Source organism: Arachis ipaensis, chromosome B9, assembly GCF_059453495.1.
Source record: "Arachis ipaensis isolate K30076 ecotype BB chromosome B9, ASM5945349v1, whole genome shotgun sequence".
Lineage (NCBI taxonomy): Eukaryota > Viridiplantae > Streptophyta > Magnoliopsida > Fabales > Fabaceae > Arachis > Arachis ipaensis.
In genome coordinates, this window is record NC_142444.1 from 87,275,749 (window position 1) to 87,295,757 (window position 20,009).

The following is a 20,009-nucleotide window of genomic DNA, read 5'->3' on the forward strand; positions in this document are numbered from 1 at the left end:
AGCTCTGCTGTTCTTTATGAATTAATGTAATTACTACTGTTTTCCATTCTATCACGCTTGCTTCTATTCTAAGATATTCATTCGCACTTCAACCTGATGAATGTGATGATCCGTGACACTCATCATCATTCTCATCTATGAACGCGTTCCTGACAACCACCTCCGATCTACCTTAGACTGAATGCATATCTCTTAGCCTTATGATTCAGATCAGAATCTTCGTGGTATAAGCTAGAATTATTGGAGGCCATTCCTGAGATCCAGAACGTCTAAACCTTGTCTGTGGTATTCTGAGTAGGATCTGGGAAGGGATGACTGTGATGAGCTTCAAACTCGCGAGTGTTGGGCGTAGTGACAGACGCAAAAGGATCAATGGATCCTATTTCGACATGATCGAGAACCGACAGATGATTAGCCGTTCAGTGACAGCGCATTTGGAATATTTTCACTGAGAGGACGGGAAGTAGCCATTGACAACGGTGATGCCCAACTTAAAGCTTGCCATGGAAGGAGCCTTGCATGCATGAAGAAAAAGATAGTAGGAAAGCAGAGATTCAGAAGACAAAGCATCTCCAAAGCCTTAACCTGTTCTTCATTACTGCATAAGAAGTATTTATTTCATGTTCTTTTACTTTTTACAATTAAATATGAGAATTATTGATATCCTAACTAAGAGTTACAAGATAACCATAGCTTGCTTCAAACCGACAATCTCTGTGGGATCGACCCTTACTCACGTAACGTATTACTTGGACGACCCAGTGCACTTGCTGGTTAGTTGTGCGTAGTTGCAAAAGTGTGATTGTAATTTCGTGCACCAATGAGTCACGCGCTGGGACTTGTGCGTACGCACAAGTGTGTGCGTACGCACACATGCTGATTTTCCTCCTATGTGTACGCACAAAAGTTGTGCATGAGCACACTTGCTGATTTCCATCCTGTGCATACGCACAGGTCTGTGCGTGGGCACAAGTGCTAATTTTGACCCTTGTGCATAGACACAGATGGTGTGCGTGGGCACACTTTGAAATGCTTTTCTCCTTTGATTTCTTTATGTTTTCTCCTAATTTCATTCTTTTCTTCCACTCTTATCAAGCCATTCCAACCTATTACACCTGAAATCACTCATCAAAACCATCAAGGCATCGAATGGAATGAAAGTGGAATAAAATTAATTAAATTAAGCACAAAATAGCATGTTTTCACAATTAGACATAATTTAGGGAGAGAACTCAAAAGCATGCTATTTAGATGAATAAATGTGAGTTTATATGATGAAATCCACTCAAATCAAACCAAAATTTATCGTCAAATATGGATTCATCAGTAACACCTTTCTAACCCTCTCTTTGTATATAGCTTTCATTCCTTGCATTTTGTTTCTTGTACATAGCTTATGTTTAGTTTAATTTCAAGCTTGGTTAGGTTAAATTTTTAGTTTGAATAATGTAGTTGTGCAATGTTGGATGTTTTGGGGTTAAAATCCTTTTGTTGAACTCAAGTTTGGTGCCTTAGAGCTCTAAAAAGTTTTGAGAAAAGCAGAGCTATGCGTGCGCATACACCTGTGCATACGCACACCCAACTCAATTTCAGCACCTGTGCGCATGCACACATCTTTGAGTATGCACACCCCTTTGCACAGCCCCTGTTTGGAGCGCTCGCACACCTTGTGCGCTCGTGTCTTCCTCTTTTTGCCTCTTGTGCGTATGCGGACCTGTGTGTGATGCCGGGGCATTTTGGCCAGTTTGACTGACCTTTTCTTTACTGTTTTAGGGTAGTTTCATGCATTTTCTTAGGAAATAAGCAAGTTTTGGGTAGAATTTCACTTACCTCTTGATTCAAGCAAACATGGTGCACTTTACATGGTTTCATGAAAATTATGCATGAATTATATGACAAATTAGATGATGCATGTCTCATGATGTGGATTAGAATTTTGATGCACTTTATTGCTTGATTTCAGGACAAAGGAAGCAAGAATGAAACACGTTAGCAGCCACGTTAGTCTAACTAACGTGACCACTAACATAGAATGGGAGCTAGCTTGCAACGTTACTGAGAAAAGTAATCGCCAATAACGTCCTCGAAGCCATCATAGCCCACGATAAGAGTCACGTTAACTAAGTTAACGTGAACACTAACGTGGAAGAAAGAAAGTGGAGCCAACGTTAGTGACACTCACCTTTGTCACTAACGTTGGACCAAGCTCATATTGGCCACGTTAGCCTCCATCTTAACTTAGTTAACGTGGACTCTAACATTGGGAAGCAAAAGAATGGCCAACGTTAGTGACACTCACCATTGTCACTAACGTTGGACTAAGCCACTTTGAGTTACGTTAACTCCCACGTTAACTTAGTTAACGTGGAAGCTAACATAGAGAAAGCAAACAATCGCCAACGTTAGTGAGACTCACCTTTGTCACTAACATTGGAATGAGCCACAATGAGCCACTATGAGCCACGTTAACTCCCACGTTAACTTAGTTAACGTGGAAGCTAACGTGGAGGGAAGGATGATGAGCCAACGTTAGTGACACTCACCTTTGTCACTAATGTTGGAGATGGCTATCATCACCACGTTAGAAGCCACGTTAAGAAGCCACGTTAACGTAGTTAACATAGATTCTAACGTGGGAAGTAGGGGCATCTTGGAATGTTAGTGACAAAAGTAAGTGTCACTAACGTTCTCGAAGGATTGGCAAGCCTACGTTAAGAGCCACGTTAACTAAGTTAACGTGGACTCTAACGCAGGGGAAGGGAGGACTCTCAACGTTATTGGAAAAGGTGAGTCCCAATAACGTGTGCGAAGGACCAAGAGGCAACGTTAGTGGTCACGTTGGTGCCACTAACGTTGAAGTTAACGTGGATCATCCCTGGGTTAGGAACGTTAATGAAAAAGGTGATTGTCACTAACGCTCTCGAATCCACACTCCCACTTAACGTTAACGCCACTAACGTCCTGAGCTAAATATCCTGCCTACTTCACACTTTCTCTCTGCAAGTAAAGCTAAGCCCATTGAAGAGGATAACTGCTTCAAACTCAAGATCCAAAGGCCCATATCCAGGACTTGATGAACTAACTAGAAGATCAGAAGAGTAGTATATATAGTGGTAGTTTTGAGTTAGAAAGTAGCTTTTTGGGGGAGTTGGAGACTGGAGAACTTCTCTCTGTATAATTTTACTTTCTTTGCACTTCTAGTTTACTTTTCATGATGTATTTTCCATCTCTGTTTTCCATTTCCAGAGCTATGAACAACTAAACCCTCTTTCATTGGGTTAGGGAGCTCTGTTGTAATTTGATGGATCAATATTAGTTTTCATTATTCTTCTTCTATCTTTTCTCTTGATTTTACTAGAAAGATTTCAATCTTCATCCAATTGGATAGTTATCTTGGAAAAGAAGCTATTCATACTTGGATTTCTTCTGAACCTTGGAAGAGGAATGAAGAGATCATGCTAGAAATGCTTTCTCATGTTGGACCAAATTGGGGCTGGAAGGATATGGTGACTATAATTCTACCAACACTTGATTTGGGAATTCATGTGGTATAATCAGTGACCATGCTTCATCTCTTCTCATGAGCAATTGACCAAGGAATTGGCTATTGATCAAGATTTGAGAGATTGAATTACAAGGAATTGTAATTTGATCACTTAAGATTGCCAAGGAGATCAATAAAGGCATTGATTGAGGAAGAGGTAAAAATGAACTTGATCCGGAGAATGCAACATCTCCTAAGCCCAATGAATTCCCCATTTCTGATCTTACCCATTCTCTTTAATTTCTGCAATTTACTTTTATGAGCATCTTCCCCATTCCCATTTAAGATTCTGCAATTTACTTTTCGTCATTTATTTTCAGCTCTTTACTTTCAGCATTTACATTTTATGCTATTTACTTTCCCTTCATTTAATTTCCTGCAACTCTCAAACCAAATTCTGCTTCACTCAACTAGAACATTCCTCTAATTAAAGTTTCTTGACCAATCAATCCCTGTGGGATTCGACCTCACTCTATTGTGAGTTTTTACTTGACGACAATTCGGTATACTTGCTGAAGGAAAATTGTTGAGAGACAAGTTTCCGTACATCAGTGTGCGTACGCACAGATGGCGATTCAGGCGTTAATTTTTGACATTTCATTTTCCTAACAAAAATAAAAAATTTTTGCCTTTCTGTGCATGAGCACAGGCCTGTGCATGGGTACACTTCAATGCATGGCCTCTACCCGTGGCGTTCGCACACATAGTGCGAACGCACAACTCTAAAATTTTGCCCGTTGACACGTACGCGTCCCTCACGCGTATGCATCATCTTGCATTATCTCCCTTTCACGCGTACGCGTACCCCACACGTATGCATCGATCCCCATTTTCGCAAGCACCACGCGCACGTGTCCCCACGCATATGCATGGACACCTTTGTGCGTACGCACGGCCTTGTGTGCATACGCACGACCCTATTTTCTCACCACTATACTTCTCTTCTTCTCTTATTTCTATTTCTTCTCTTCTTTTCTCCTCTCCCATCTCCTTTTCCTTCTTAAACCATCATCCACCACTATCATTTACCACCCACAACACTCACCCTTAGTTAGTTAGTTAGTTAGTTTGTTAGTTAGTTATTTAGTTAGTTAGTTTATTCTCTGTTTTGGTGCTAAGTGTTGGATAACTGAGTTGATTTTGTTGATTGTGTTGAGATATTGCTGCTGAACTATTGATATTATTATTGCTATTTATTGTTGGATATCTTCATTGAGGTCATATCTTGTTGCTTGGTATTGAGTTTTGAATGTTGAATATTTGTGCATACCAAGTACTCATAACATTGCCTTTGAGAATGTCTTTGGATTTCTAAATTGCATGTTGTAGCTACCATGTGATTTGATTTCATAATCTATAGATAGGCAATTTATATGTAGTCGATGCATTTTTTGTTAAGTCATGTTTGCTATGTTTGATTTTTATTTAAATCACCTATTTGATGTATTAACATTGAGAATTGTGAAATTGGATCATACGCTTACCTAATGACACTTTTTGAGCTTTTTAAGTTTTGTGGACTATGCTTGTCATGTTTTCCACTTCATGTCAATTAGATGTTGCTTCATTATCCAATTCACAATTTCTTGATTCTTGCTTGAATACAGTTATGCTTCTTTATTACTTGTTTGTTTATCTTGGCATACAAGTTTCTTTTTAAGTATCTCAATCACACTAGAATAAGTGAAGTGCATGCTTCTTGTGTACAATTGCGACATAGCTTTCTATGCTAGTGTGTGTGTTCTAAACTGCGCGCAACTTAGAATATACACACTTGTTTCTTTCATGTCACAAACTAACTCACTCACTCATTTTAGTGACTAACACCTCATTCTAACAATCTTTGCTTCCTTGATTTTTCATCCACTCATCTTGCCATCCTATTTTCTATTTTTCATGGATGATGTACCATAAGCAACAAGGGAAGTGAGAGGAAGAGCATGCAGTAGCCGATTCATCCACCAGCTGAAGGTGGTAATCCGAAGTCACTACACCACCTTGCTCACCTTTAAGTGCACGGAGGACCGTGCAAACCCTTAAGTGTGGGGAGGTCGTCACCGATCGACAATCTTGGGTGACATACTCTAATGCTAACACCTTCACACTCCTTTTTTTTTGAATCCTTAGTTGCATTTTCCTTCTTAGTTGTATATTTTTCTTGAGCTTTAATTGCATTTTTTAGTTATTGCATCTCTTTGCATACATACAGTAAGCTTAGTTAATTTAATGAAATTTTCCAAAAAAAAACATTCTTGATAGGGCATTGACATCCTAATTGATTTGAGTGGAACTTTTGATTGAAACTTGCTTGAAATATATTGTGGAACATGTTTTTGAGTTGAGGAACATACAACTTGTGAGTTTTTGAGCCTTATTGTGTGGTTACATCATATTAACCACTATTTTCATTCTTTTGTGTGTTATTCTCTTTTTATGATTGCAATCTTTGATTTGTTTGATTCTTTATGTCCATTGTTTGATGTATATATGCATTTATATGATTGAGGCCTTCATTTCAATTAGCTCACTTACCCAAATAGCCTATCCTTTTATCTTCCTTTGTTAACTAACTTTGAACCTATTTTAATCCCCCTTTATTCTTAATTTTAGCACATCACTACCCCTAATTTAAAAACAATAAATGTCCCTTATTTTGATCTTTGATTAGCTTAGGATAGTGAGATGTATATCATATAGGCTTTTTGATATTAAAAAAACAATAAATGTCCCTTAAGTGTGGGGAAGCTTGGGAACATTGGTTGATATTAAAGTGGATTTTCGTACTTTGTTGAAAATCTTGGGAATTAGGTACATAATCATGCATCAAATACTTAAACCATATGCATTGAAACTCTTGTATATATTTTGTATTGAAAAAAAAAGAGGGAGAAAAAGAAAAAGAAAGAAAACAATAAAAGGGGACAAAATACCCCAAAGTTTGAGAAATAAAAACGCATATGAGCTGTGATTGAAAAGAAAAATGCATGAGTGTGTAAGGAAAGTGAGGAATGGGTAGTTAGGGTTGTTTTGTGTTGTATAAGTTGTTGTGTAGGATAGGTGAGAGCTTAAGCTAATCAAAAATGAAAATTTCAAGCTCACTTGACCATATGCATCCTTACTTTTACCCTAGCCCCATTACAACCTATGGAAAGCCCTCATGATATTTGTATGCATACATTGAATAAGTGTTAATTGTTAGATGAAAAACAAATCTTAGAAAGCTTGATTAAAGGAGAAATGAGTGAATCACCCTATGGATACACTTGAGTAATTAGAGCGGATACACATCCGGTGAGGGTTCGATTGCTCAATTATATGTTTTCACCTATGCTTAACTCTTATCTTGCAAGTTTATAAATTCTTTTCTAGAACTCAATTCAATTGTGGATTTGACTTGATTTAGATTGCTTTAGCCCTTATGTTCATATACGCTTTCTTGGAAATTGATTTATTTTGACTAAGTAGTTGCATTCATTTAGATAGATTACATGTAGGTAGTTTACTTGCATTGAATAAATGTAATACCCCTTGTTTCCTTCTTGAGTTTAGCATGAGGATATGCTATTGTTTAAGTGTGGGGATGTGATAAATCCGCATTTCATGGTATTTATTTGCTCTAATTGGGTGGATTTTATCAACTTTTTCTACACTTATTCAATGAAATAACTTAGTTTTGTGATTTCTTCCTAAATTGTGCTTGAAAGTGAAAAAATGCTTTTTAGGCCTTTTAATTGCTAAATTTTATTCACTCTAATCCCATTTGATGCCTTGATATATTTGCTAAGTGGTTTTAGGTTTCCAAGGCAAGTATGGGTTGAAGAAGTGAGAAAAAGAGCATGCAAAAGGGAAGAAACCATGAAGAAATGGAGTTTGGAAGTTTCAGCATCCGTGCATGCGCATAAGTGATGCATGCGCACGCACAAGTGCGAGCTCGAGGACGCATACGCGTGAGGATGATTTTCGCCAGGTGACGCGTACGTGTGACCCACGCGTACACGTGACCCGAGTCACGTGAGCCCATTAATTGCAAATCACTGGGAGCGAATTTTGGGCCTCCAAAATCCAATCCAACTCATTTCTGAAGCTATTTCAATCCCAATTCAAGTGGAAGCAGGGGGGAGCAATTAGGTTTAGCTTTTTTATGTTTTTCTCTTAGTTTTCTAGAGAGAGAAGCTCCCCCCTCTCTCTAGAATTAGGTTAGGTTTAGTTAATTTCTCTTTAATTCTTGTCTTAATGTAGTTTCTTTTACTTTTCCTTGTTTAATTCCTCTTATTCTCTTAGTTCTTCTTCTCAATTTTCCATTTTTGTCATTTTTATGTTTATGGATACTCTTGTTAATTTTAATTTTCATTTAATGCAATTTATGTTTTATGTTCATTCAATGCTTCTTTTAGTTGTTATTGTCATTTCTTGGTTTTGGTAGTTAGATTTTATTTTTAATGCAATTTAATATTATTTATTTTCATGCACACCAAGTGTTTGATAAAATGCTTGGCTTAGTATTTGTTTAGTTTTTTTTCTTCACTCTTGGTTTGGATATGAGGACTTTCGTGCTCCTTGATTCATTGATGTCCATTCTTGTTTGATACATTAGAGTAGTTAGTTGATTTAGTTTCCATTGACTCTAAGTCTTCCATTAATAGTGCTGACTAGGACTTATGGATTGGGATCAACTATGCCTATTTCACTTATCCTCGATGTAGGGTTGACTAAGTAGGATTAACTCTTCATAATAATCATGTGTTTGTGGTCAATGGCTAAGATAGGTAACGTTAGTTCTCAATCCATGCCAAGAGGTTTTATTGTATTTGAATTCCCTTTCTCTTGATTAATTGCCTTGCATTTAATTGCTTTGACTTTTAATTCTTTGCATGTTTATTTAATTCCTTGCTATTTACATTTCTTGCTTCTCTTGCAATCAATCATAGCCAATAATCTTAGCACTTCATTTGCAACTCCTAGGGAAGATGACCTGGGAATCTAAATACTCTCGGTTTATATTTGCTTTGAATTGTTCAACTTCTTTTGAATTAAAATTTGATTGGGAGTTAATTGTTGATTTAGACTATACTAGCAATGAAGAGATTTTATTTTTGAGAAATTCTAGATCAACGCAAATTCTCTACATCAATGTGTGAGCTCTATATTTCATTTGGTTCACTAAGTTTACTTGCACATCAATCAATGTCCGTTCATTATCAATGTGATTTTTGCTTGAATGCTTTTATGCTTCTTCATTCCTTGTTTGGTTGTCTTAACCCACAAGTTGTCTTTGAAGTGTTTCAAGCACACTAGAATGAGTGAAGTGCATACCTTCTTTGTGTGATCGTGACATAGATTTCTATGCTAGTGTGTATGTTCTAAACCGCATGCATCTCAGAATTCACACACCTATTTTTTATCAATGTCACACTAATTCACTTACTCAATTCTAGTAATTTACCTCATTCCAACAATTTATGCTTCCTTGCTTTTGCATTGTCTCATCTTACAGTGCTATTCTCTATTTTTCATGGATGAGTCATCATAAGCAAAAATTGAAGCGGGAGAAAAAACACGTAGCAACCGGTTGATCCACCAGGTGAAGGTGGCAATCCGGAAAGTCCCCGTACCCCTTTGCTCATCCTTGAATGCACCGATGTGATGACATGTCATCATGTCATATTTTTCTATGCTTTTTCATACAAAAAATTGATGATTAGTGCTTAAATATTGAATACTTTTGTGCTTAAATGGTATATTTCTTTAATCTTTTGATTTTATAAACTTTGTAGGAAATAAGAAGAAAAAGAAGCAAAAAAGCACAAAATAAGCTAAAAAGGAGAAAAGAGAATTTTGGGGCACATTTTGGAGTTTAGGCACACTTTGGAGCCTTAGGCCACACTTTTATTTAAACAAGGAAAGTGCTCTTGGTGCGAGAACGCTGCTCTCTAGTGACGCGCACGCGTACAGGATGCGCACGCGTCGGGCAAGAAATTTTCAAGATCCACGCGTTCGCGTGGAAGTGGTCGGTGCTCCTTTTTAACGAGAGCACTACGTTCAATAAGCCAGTGTTTTCGAGCAAAACTAAAATTAGAATGGAAGTATAGCCATCGATGCGTACGAGTGCATGACGCGTACGCGTGGGTGTGACTTACCTAAAGAAGGACGCGCAAGCGTGGGCTGAGCGGCAGCGTGGAAGTGGCAAGTTCAAAGGGCCACACTTACGCGTAGGGGACGCGTACGTGTGGGGAGCGCTCAATTGAAGAACGCTACGCTCGTCTAGAAAATGTTGCAAGGGACGCGTACGCATGGGTGACGCGTACATGTCGATGTGCCAGATTGTCAAACCACACGTATGCGTGAAGGAAGCGTACGCGTGAAAGGCCCAAAACGCAAAAAGGACGTGCACGCACAGAGGACGCGTACGCCTGTGTGTAAAAGCGTTCCACTCACTTAATGAACGCCCCATTCTCCTGGAAGTGCAAATTTCGCTCAATTAATCTGATTCAAAGCCCATTGAAGCTCCAAAGTAAGCAGAGCCCATTGACATGATTCAAAGGCACAAAAAACAATTAGAATAGCATTTTCATTTAACTATAATTTGTTTTGACTTTCATCTCAATTTGTAATTTAGACAATCCTATATAAAGGCATCAGTTTCATTTCATTGGGGAGGGCAATAGGTTAGTTAAAGGGTGCTAGAGTAGGCTGCAGTAGTAGTAGGCAGCAGTAGGAGTAGAAGTAGGAGTAGGAGTAGAATAGAAGGCTCTCTTGAAACACTTTTAATTTTCTGAACTTTTAAATTTCAGTATTGAATTTAATTTAGCTTATGCAATTTCAGTTTCTGATAATTCTCTTCTGCAAATTTACTTTCTGAAATTTTACATTTGAGTTTGATGTGAGCTGAATTTACTTTTCATGCACTTTAAATATTCTGCAATTGTTCTGAGTTCTGATTTACTGCTTTATTTAATTTCCCAGCACCCAATTCCCTTTACATTTGCTATAATTTACTTTTCTTGCTCTTTAAGCTTCTGCTGATTTACATTCTGCAGTTTAAATTCACTGCAATTTACTTTCTGCTTATTCAATTTCACCCAATTCACCACTGTTAGCTTAACTAAACTAATCACCTCACTAAAGTTGCTTGATCCATCAATCCCTGTGGGATCGACCTCACTCTTGTGAGTTATTACTACTTGATGCGACCCGGTACACTCCGGTGAGTTTGTGTGGAATCGATTTTCCCTCATCAAGTTTTTGGCGCCATTGCCGGGATTGATATAGATCGACAATGATTAAGTGGGTGAAATGTCTAGATTAAGAATTTTCTTTGTTTTTGTTCTTTTAATTTTATGTTTTAGGCTGATACTGATGAACGGATAATTTATACGCTTTTTGGCATTATTTTTAGTATGTTTTTAGTATATTTTAGTTAGTTTTTATTATATTTTTATTAGTTTTTAAATAAAAATTACATTTCTGGACTTTACTATGAGTTTGTGTGTTTTTCTGTGATTTCAGGTATTTTCTGGCTAAAATTGAGGGACCTGGGCAAAAATCTGATTCAGATCCTGTTGGATTCTGACCTCCCTGCACTCGAAGTGGATTTTATGGAGCTACAGAAGCCCGATGGGCGTGCTCTCAATTGCATTGAAAAGTAGACATCCTGGGCTTTCCAGCAATATATAATAGTTTATACTTTGATCAATTTTTGATGGCCCAAACTGGCGTTCCAAGTCAGCATAGAAATTCTGGCGTAAAAACGCCAGAACTAGCATAAAAGCTGGTGTTAAACGCCCAAACTGGCACAAAAGCTGGCATTTAACTCCAAGAAAAGTCTCTACACATGGAAGCTTCAATGCTCAGTCTAAGCACACACCAAGTGGGCCCGGAAGAAGATTTCTGCATTAATTACCTATTTCTGTAACCCTAGGTTACTAGTTTTCTATAAATAGGACCTTTTGCTATTGTATTTTCATACTTTACAGATACTTTCATAGACCTTTTCACGTTTGGGGGGTGGGCTCATGGCCATGCCTGGACCTTTTGTTCTTATGTATTCTCAACGGTGGAGTTTCTACACACCATAGATTAAGGTGTGGACCTCTGCTGTTCTTCATGAATTAATACAATTACTATTGTTCTTCTATTCAATTCACGCCTGCTTCTTCTCTAAGAGATTCATTCGTTCTTCAACTTGATGAATGTGATGATCCGTTACACTAATCATCATTCTCACCTATGAACATGTGCCTGACAACCACCTCTGTTCTACTAGCAATGGCTTGAATGCGTATCTCTTGGATTTCTAATCTAAGATTGGAACCTTCGTGGTATAGGCTAGAATCAATTGGCGGCCATTCCTGAGATCCAGAAGTCTAAACCTTGTCTGTGGTATTCTGAGTAGGATCTGGGAAGGGATGACTGTGACGAGCTTCAAACTCGCGAGTATTGGGCGTGTGACAGACGCAAAAGGATCAATGGATCCTATTCCAACATGATTGAGAACCGACAGATGATTAGTCGTGCGGTGACAGCGCATTTGGAACATTTTCACTGAGAGGACGGGAAGTAGCCATTGACAACGGTGATGCCCAACATAAAGCTTGCCATGGAAGGGGGTATGAATGATTGGATGAAGGCAATAGGAAAGCAGAGGTTCAAGAGGAACAAAGCATCTTCATACGTTTATCTGAAATTCCTACCAATGAATTACATAAGTTTCTCTATCTGTATTCTATTTTATATTTTATCCATCTTTTAATTATCAATTCTCCATAACCATTTGAATCTGCCTGACTGAGATTTACAAGATGACCATAGCTTGCTTCAAGCCGACAGTCTCCGTGGGATCGACCCTTACTCACGTAAGGTATTACTTGGACGACCCAGTGCACTTGCTGGTTAGTTGTGCGGAATTGTGACAAAGTGTGATTCACGTTTGAGAGCTCCAAGTCTTTGGTGCCATTGTTGATGATCACAATTTTGTGCACCAAGTTTTTGGTGCCGTTGCCGGAGATTGTTCGAGTTTGGACAACTGACGGTTCAACTTGTTGCTTAGATTAGGTAATTTTTCTTTTTATTTTTGAAAAAATTTTAAAATAATACAAAAAAATTTTCTATTTTGTTCTTCAGAGTTTTTAAGAATGAATTCTAGAGTTTCATGAAGATTTGTTGAAGTCTGGCTGGCTGTGAAGCTATGTCTAATCTTTTGGACCGAGGTTTCAACTTATCATCACGAGAGCTTGTTGATTTCTATCAATTTTGCTATTGTGAGCAATGATCTACTAAAGCTTGGCTGGCCATTGGCCATGTCTAGTGTTTTGGACCGGAGCTTTCATTGAAAGCATGGCTGGCTAGTAAGCCATGTCTAATTCCTAGACCGGAGTTTTAGACTAGCATTGCAATGATTCCTGAAACTCTTATTAAAAATTTTGAATCCCTTTATTTTCTTTTTCACTCAATTTTCGAAAAAAATCACAAAAAAAATTTATAAAACCATAAAAATAAAAAATATTTTATGTTTCTTGTTTGAGTCTAGTATCAATTTTTAAGTTTGGTGTCAATTACATGTCTTTATTTTTTTGCATTTTTCGAAAACATGCATTATGTTCTTCGTTGATCTTCAAGTTATTCTTGATGATTTCCTTGCTCTGATCTTTGGATTCTCTTGTTTTGTGTCTTTTGTTGTTTCTTACATGCATTTTCAAATTGTTATAGTCCTTAGTATACAAACTTCTAAGTTTGGTGTCTTACATGCATTGTTTATTTGATCTTAGTTGCATTTTTATTGTTTCTCATCATTGAAAATTCAAAAAAAAAAAATTTTTCAAAATTGTGTCTTTTCAAGTCAATAACACAGAGAATTGAAGATTCAGAACATTCAGCCGAGGAATTACACAGAAAAAGCTGGGCATTCAAAACGCCCAGTGAAGAAGGAAAACTGGCGTTTAAACGCCAGACAGGGTACCTGGCTGGGCGTTAAACGCCAGAATGGATGCCATTCTGGGCGTTTAACGCCAGGAGGACACTAGAGGGAAGATTTTGTTTTTAATTCAAATCTTTTCAAACATTCATAATTTTTCAAAATCAAATCTTTTTCAAATCATATCTTTTCAATCATATCTTTTCAAAATAAATTTCTTTCCATTTTTTTTATTATTATTTTCGAAAATCCTTGCTACGATTAAGAATATAATTCAAAATTTTCAAGTTGTTACTTGCCTATTAAGAAAGGATCAAGTTTTTATTCTAGAATCATATCTTTTAATTTCTTGTTGGTCAAGTAATTAACTTTAATTTTTAAAAATTTCTCTTTTTAATTTGATTCTCAATCATATCTTCTCAATCATATCTTTTCAATCACATCTTTTTCAAACTTAATTTTCAATCATATCTTTTTAATTTCTAATTTCAAAATCTTTTTCAAAAATCACTTTATTCCTTACTCAATCTTAGTTTTCGAAAATCATCAATCAAATTTTCAAATTTCTTTAATTATTTCAAAATCTTTTACTTTAATTTCGAAAATTCTTCCCCTCTTCTCATACCCTTCTATTTAAGGACTAATACTCCTCCTCAATGTGCAATTCGAATTCTATCTCCCTTGATAAGTTCGAATTCTCTCTTCTCTACCTCCTCCTTCTATTCTTCTTTTCCTCTGACACCTCAAGGAATCTCTATAATGTGACATAGAGGATTCCATATTTTCTTCTTCTCCCTTTTCGTATGAGTAGGAGCAAGGACAAGGGCATTCTTGTTGAAGTTGATCCTGAACCTGATAGGACCTTGAAGAGAAAGCTAAGAGAAGCTAAAGTACAACTCTCTATAGAAGACCTAACAGAACTTTTCAAACAAGAAGAAGCCATGGCAGCGAAAAACAACAACAATGCCAACAATACAAGAAAGGTGCTTGGTGACTTTACTGGACCTACTCCTGACTTCTATGGGAGAAGCATCTCAATCCCTGCCATTGGAGCAAACAACTTTGAGCTTAAGCCTCAATTAGTCTCTCTGATGCAACAGAATTGCAAGTTTCATGGACTTCCATTGGAAGATCCTCATCAGTTCTTAGCTGAATTCTTGCAAATCTGTGACACTGTCAAGACCAATGGGGTTGATCCCGAGGTCTACAAGCTTATGCTTTTTCCCTTTGCTGTAAGAGACAGAACTAGAACATGGTTGGATTCACAACCTAAAGAAAGCCTGAACTCTTGGGAAAAGCTAGTCAATGCCTTCTTGGCAAAATTCTTTCCACCTCAAAAATTGAGCAAGCTTAGAGTGGAAATCCAATCCTTCAGACAGAAGGATGGTGAATCCCTCTATGAAGCTTGGGAAAGATACAAGCAATTGATCAGAAGGTGTCCTTCTGACATGCTTTCAGAATGGAGCATCATATGTATCTTCTATGATGGTCTGTTTGAACTGTCCAAGATGTCATTAGACAACTCTGCTGGAGGATCTCTTCATCTGAAGAAGACGCCTGCAGAAGCTCAGGAACTCATTGAAATGGTTGCAAATAACCAATTCATGTACACCTCTAAAAAGAATCCTGTGAATAATGGGACAAGTCAGAAGAAAGGAGTTCTTGAGATTGATACTCTGAATGCCATATTGGCTCAGAACAAAATATTGACTCAACAAGTCAATATGATTTCTTAGAGTCTGTCTAGAATCCAAGCAGCAACAAGCAGTACCAAAGAAGCTTCATCTGAAGAAGAAGCTTATGATCCTGAGAACCCAGCAATGGAAGAGGTGAATTACATGGGAGAACCCTATGGAAACACCTATAATCCTTCATGGAGGAATCATCCAAACCTCTCATGGAAGGATCAACAGAGGCCTCAACAAGGCTTCAACAACAATACAGGTGGAAGAAATAGGTTTAGCAATGGCAAACCTTTTCCATCATATTCTCAGCAACAGACAGAGAATTCTAAGCAGAGCCACTCGGAATTAGCAACTGTAGTCTCTGATCTAATTAAAACCACTCAAAGTTTCATGACTGAAACAAGGTCCTCCATTTGAAATTTGGAGGCACAAGTAGGTCAGCTGAGCAAGAAAGTTACTGAACTCCCTTCTAGTGCTCTTCCAAGCAATACAGAAGAGAATCCAAAAGGAGAGTGCAAGGCCATCACTATAACCCACACGGCCGAACCTGGAGAGGAGGAAGAGGCAGTGATCTCCACTGAGGAAGACCTCAATGGACGTCCACTAGCCTCCATGGAGTTCCCTAATGAGAAACCATGGGAATCTGAGGCTCACATTGAGACCATAGAGATTCCATTGAATCTACTTCTTCCATTCATGAGCTCTGATGAGTATTCTTCCTCTGAAGAGGATGAAGATGTTACTGAAGAACAAGTTGCTAAGTACCTTGAAGCAATCATGAAGCTAAATGCCAAGTTATTTGGTAATGAGACTTGGGAGGATGAACCCTCATTGCTCATCAAAGAACTGGATGACTTGACTAGGCAGACATTACCTCTGAAGAGACAAGATCCTGGAAAGTTCTCAATACCTTGTACCATAGGCACCATGACCTTTGAAAGGCTCTGTGTGACCTAGGGTCAAGCATAAACCTCATGCCTCTCTCTGTAATGGAGAAACTAGGAATTTTTAAGGTTCAAGCTACAAGAATCTTATTAGAGATGGCAGACAATTCAAGGAAACAAGCTTATGGACTTGTAGAGGATGTCTTGGTAAAGGTTGAAGACCATTACATCCCTGCTGATTTTATAATCCTAGAGACTGGGAAGTGTATGCATGAATCCATCATCCTTGGCAGACCCTTCCTAGCCACAGCAAAAGCTGTGATTGATGTTGACAGAGGAGAATTGGTCCATCAAGTGAATGAAGACTCCCTTGTGTTTAAAGCTCAAGGATCTCCCTCTGTAACCATGGAGAGGAAGCATGAAAAGCTTCTCTCAATACAGAGTCAAACAAAATCCCCACATTCAAACTCTAAGTTTGGTGTTGGGAGGCCATAACCAAACTGTAAGTTTGGTCTTGAGAGGCCATCATCATGCTCTGAGTATCTATGAGGCTCCATAAGAGCCCACTGTCAAGCTACTGACATTAAAGAAGCGCTTGTTGGGAGGCAACCCAATTTTTACTTATCTATGTTAAATTTCTATTCTCTATTGTTATTTTATGTTTTCTGTAGGTTGATGATCATGTGAAGTCACAAAAACAACTGAAAAAGCAAAAACAGAATGAAAAACAGTATTAAAAATAGAACACCCTAGAGGAGAAACTTACTGGCGTTTAAACGCCAGTAAAGGTAGCAGAATGGGCGTTAAACGCCCAGTCTGGCACCATTCTGGACGTTTAACGCCAGACAGGGGCACAAAGCTGGCGTTTAACCCAGAAAAGGGCAAGAAGCTGGCATTAAACGCCAGAAATGGGCAGTAACCTGGCATTTAATGCCAGGATTGGCAGAGAAGGGCGTTTTGTACGCCACTTGATGCAGGGATGAAAAATCCTTGACACCTCAGGATCTGTGGGACCCCACAGGATCCCCACCTACCCCACATCTGTCTCTTTTCTTTAACCATTCACCAATCACCTCAATAATTCTTCCCCAAAAAACCCCTCACCTATCAAATCCAACCCTCTTCTCCATAAACCCTTCACCAATCCACATTCATCCATCATAAAACCCCACCTACCTCACCATTCAAATTCAAACCACTTTCCCTCCCAAACCCACCCTATATAGCCGAACCCTAACCCTCTCTCCAACCCTATATAAACCCATATTCACTCCTTCATTTTCACAAACAATAAACACTACTTTTCCCTCTTGGCCGAAACACCAACCCACCTCCATCTCCTCCATTTCTGCTTCCTCTACTCGCTTCTTTCTTCTTTTGCTCGAGGACGAGAAAATCTTCTAAGTTTGTTGTGGTAAAAGCATTACTTTTTGTTTTTCCATAACCATTTATGGCACCAAAGGCCGGAGAAACCTCTAGAAAGAGGAAAAGGAAGGCAAAAGCTTCCACCTCCGAGTCATGGGAGATGGAGAGATTCATCTTAAAGGTGCATCAAGACCACTTCTATGAAGTTGTGGCCAAGAAGAAAGTGATCCTCGAGGTCCCTTTCAAACTCAAAAAGGGTGAATATCCAGATATCCAACATGAGATTCGAAGAAGAGGTTGGGAAGTTCTCACCAACCCCATTCAACTAGTCAGAATCTTAATGGTTCAAGAGTTCTATGCCAATGCATGGATCACCAAGAACCATGATCAAAGTGTGAACCCGGACCCTAAGAATTGGCTTACAATGGTTCGGGGAAAATACTTATATTTCAGTCCGGAAAATGTAAGGTTGGCATTCAACTTGCCAATGATGCAAGGAGATGCACACCCCTACACTAGAAGGGTCAACTTTAATCAAAGGTTGGACCAAGTCCTCATAGACATTTGTGAAGAGGGCGCTCAATGGAAGAGAGATTCAAGAGGAAAGCCGGTTCAACTAAGAAGGCATTACCTCAAGCCCGTGGCTAGGGGATGGTTGGAGTTCATCCAACGCTCAATCATTCTCACTAGCAACCGGTCTGAAGTTACTATAGACTGGGCTATCATGATCCATAGCATCATGATTGGAGAGGAAGTAGAAGCTCACGAGGTTATATCCCAAGAACTCTACAAGGTGGCGGACAAGTACTCCACTTTGGCAAGGTTAGCCTTCCCTCATCTTATTTGTCACCTTTGCAATTCGGCTGGAATTGACATAGAGGAAGACATCCTTATTGATGAGGACAAGCCCATCACTAAGAAAAGGATGGAGCAAACAAGAGACCCCACTCATGGACAAGAGCATGAGGAAATTCCTCATCATGAAATCCCTGAGATGCCTCAAGGGATGCATTTTCCTCCACAAAACTATTGGGAGCAAATCAACACCTCCTTAGGAGAATTAAGTTCCAATATGGGAAAACTAAGGGTGGAGCACCAAAAGCATTCCATCCTCCTCCATGAAATTAGAGAAGACCAAAGAACCATGAGAGAGGAGAAACAAAGGCAAGGAAAAGACATTGAGGAGCTCAAGCACTCCATAAGATCTTCAAGAGGAAGAACAAGCCGCCATCACTAAGGTGTACCCGTTCTTTAATTTCCTTGTTCTTTATTTTCCATTTTTCGAAAATTATGCTTTATGTTTATTTATGTTTGTGTCTCTATTACATGATCATTAGTGTCTTAGTGTCTATGCCTTAAAGTTATGAATGTCCTATAAATCCATCACCTTTCTTAAATAAAAAATGCTCTTAATTGAAAAAGAAAAAGAAGTACATGAATTTTGAATTTTAAAACAGATTAATTATTTTTATGTGGTGGCAATAATTCTTGTTTTTCTGAATAAATGCTTGAACAGTGCATATTTTTGAATTTTTTGTTTAAAGAATGTTAAAATTGTTGGCTCTTAAAAGAATGATGGGAAAAGGAGAAATGTTATTTGATGATCTGAAAAATCATAAAATTGATTCTTGAAGCAAGAAAAAGCAGTGAAAAGCTTGCAGGAAAAAATGTATATGTGAAAAAAAAAGCAGAAAAAGCCAATAGCCCTTAAAACCTAAAGGCAAGGGTAAAATAAAAAGGATCCAAGGCTTTGAGCATCAGTGGATAGGAGGGCCCACAGGAATATAATCCTGGCCTAAGCGGCTAAACTAAGTTGTCCCTAACCATGTGCTTGTGTCGTGAAGGTGTCAAGTGAAAACTTGAGACTAAGCGGTTAAAGTCGTGGTCCAAAGCAAAAAAAGAGTGTGCTTAAGAGCTCTGGACACTTCTAATTGGGGACTCTAGCAAAGCTGAGTCACAATCTGAAAAGGTTCACCCAGTTATGTGTCTGTGGCATTTATATATCCGGTGGTAATACTGGAAAACAAAATACTTAGGGTCACGGCCAAGACTCATAAAGTAGCTGTATTCAAGTCAGGAGAATAATTAACACTATCTGGATTCTGAGTTCCTAGAGATGCCAATCATTCTGAAATTCAAAGGATAAAGTGAGATGCCAAAAATGTTCAGAAGCAAAAAGCTAATAAGCCCCGCTCATCTAATTAAGACTGATCTTCATAAATGTTTTTGGAATTTATTGTATATTCTCTTCTTTTTATCCTATTTGATTTTTAGTTGCTTGGGGACAAGCAACAATTTAAGTTTGGTGTTGTGATGAGCGGATAATTTATACGCTTTTTGGCATTATTTTTAGTATGTTTTTAGTATATTTTAGTTAGTTTTTATTATATTTTTATTAGTTTTTAAATAAAAATCACATTTCTGGACTTTACTATGAGTTTGTGTGTTTTTCTGTAATTTTAGGTATTTTACGGCTGAAATTTAGGGACCTGAGCAAAAATTTGATTCAGAGGCTGAAAAAGGACTGCAGATGCTGTTGGATTCTGACCTCCCTGCACTCGAAGTGGATTTTACGGAGCTACAAAAGCCCAATTGGCGCGCTCGCAATTGCGTTGGAAAGT

The 20,009-nt window shown here is 38.2% G+C and overlaps 1 non-coding gene across 1 annotated transcript; it reads right to left on the minus strand.

The window, feature by feature from the left end:
• Positions 1 to 14,800: 14,800 nt before the first annotated feature.
• On the minus strand, positions 14,801 to 14,908 carry LOC148545342 (small nucleolar RNA R71). Its single transcript, XR_015902086.1, has one exon. It is a non-coding gene; the product is annotated as a small nucleolar RNA R71 (small nucleolar RNA).
• Between the last annotated feature and the right edge of the window lie 5,101 nt (positions 14,909 to 20,009).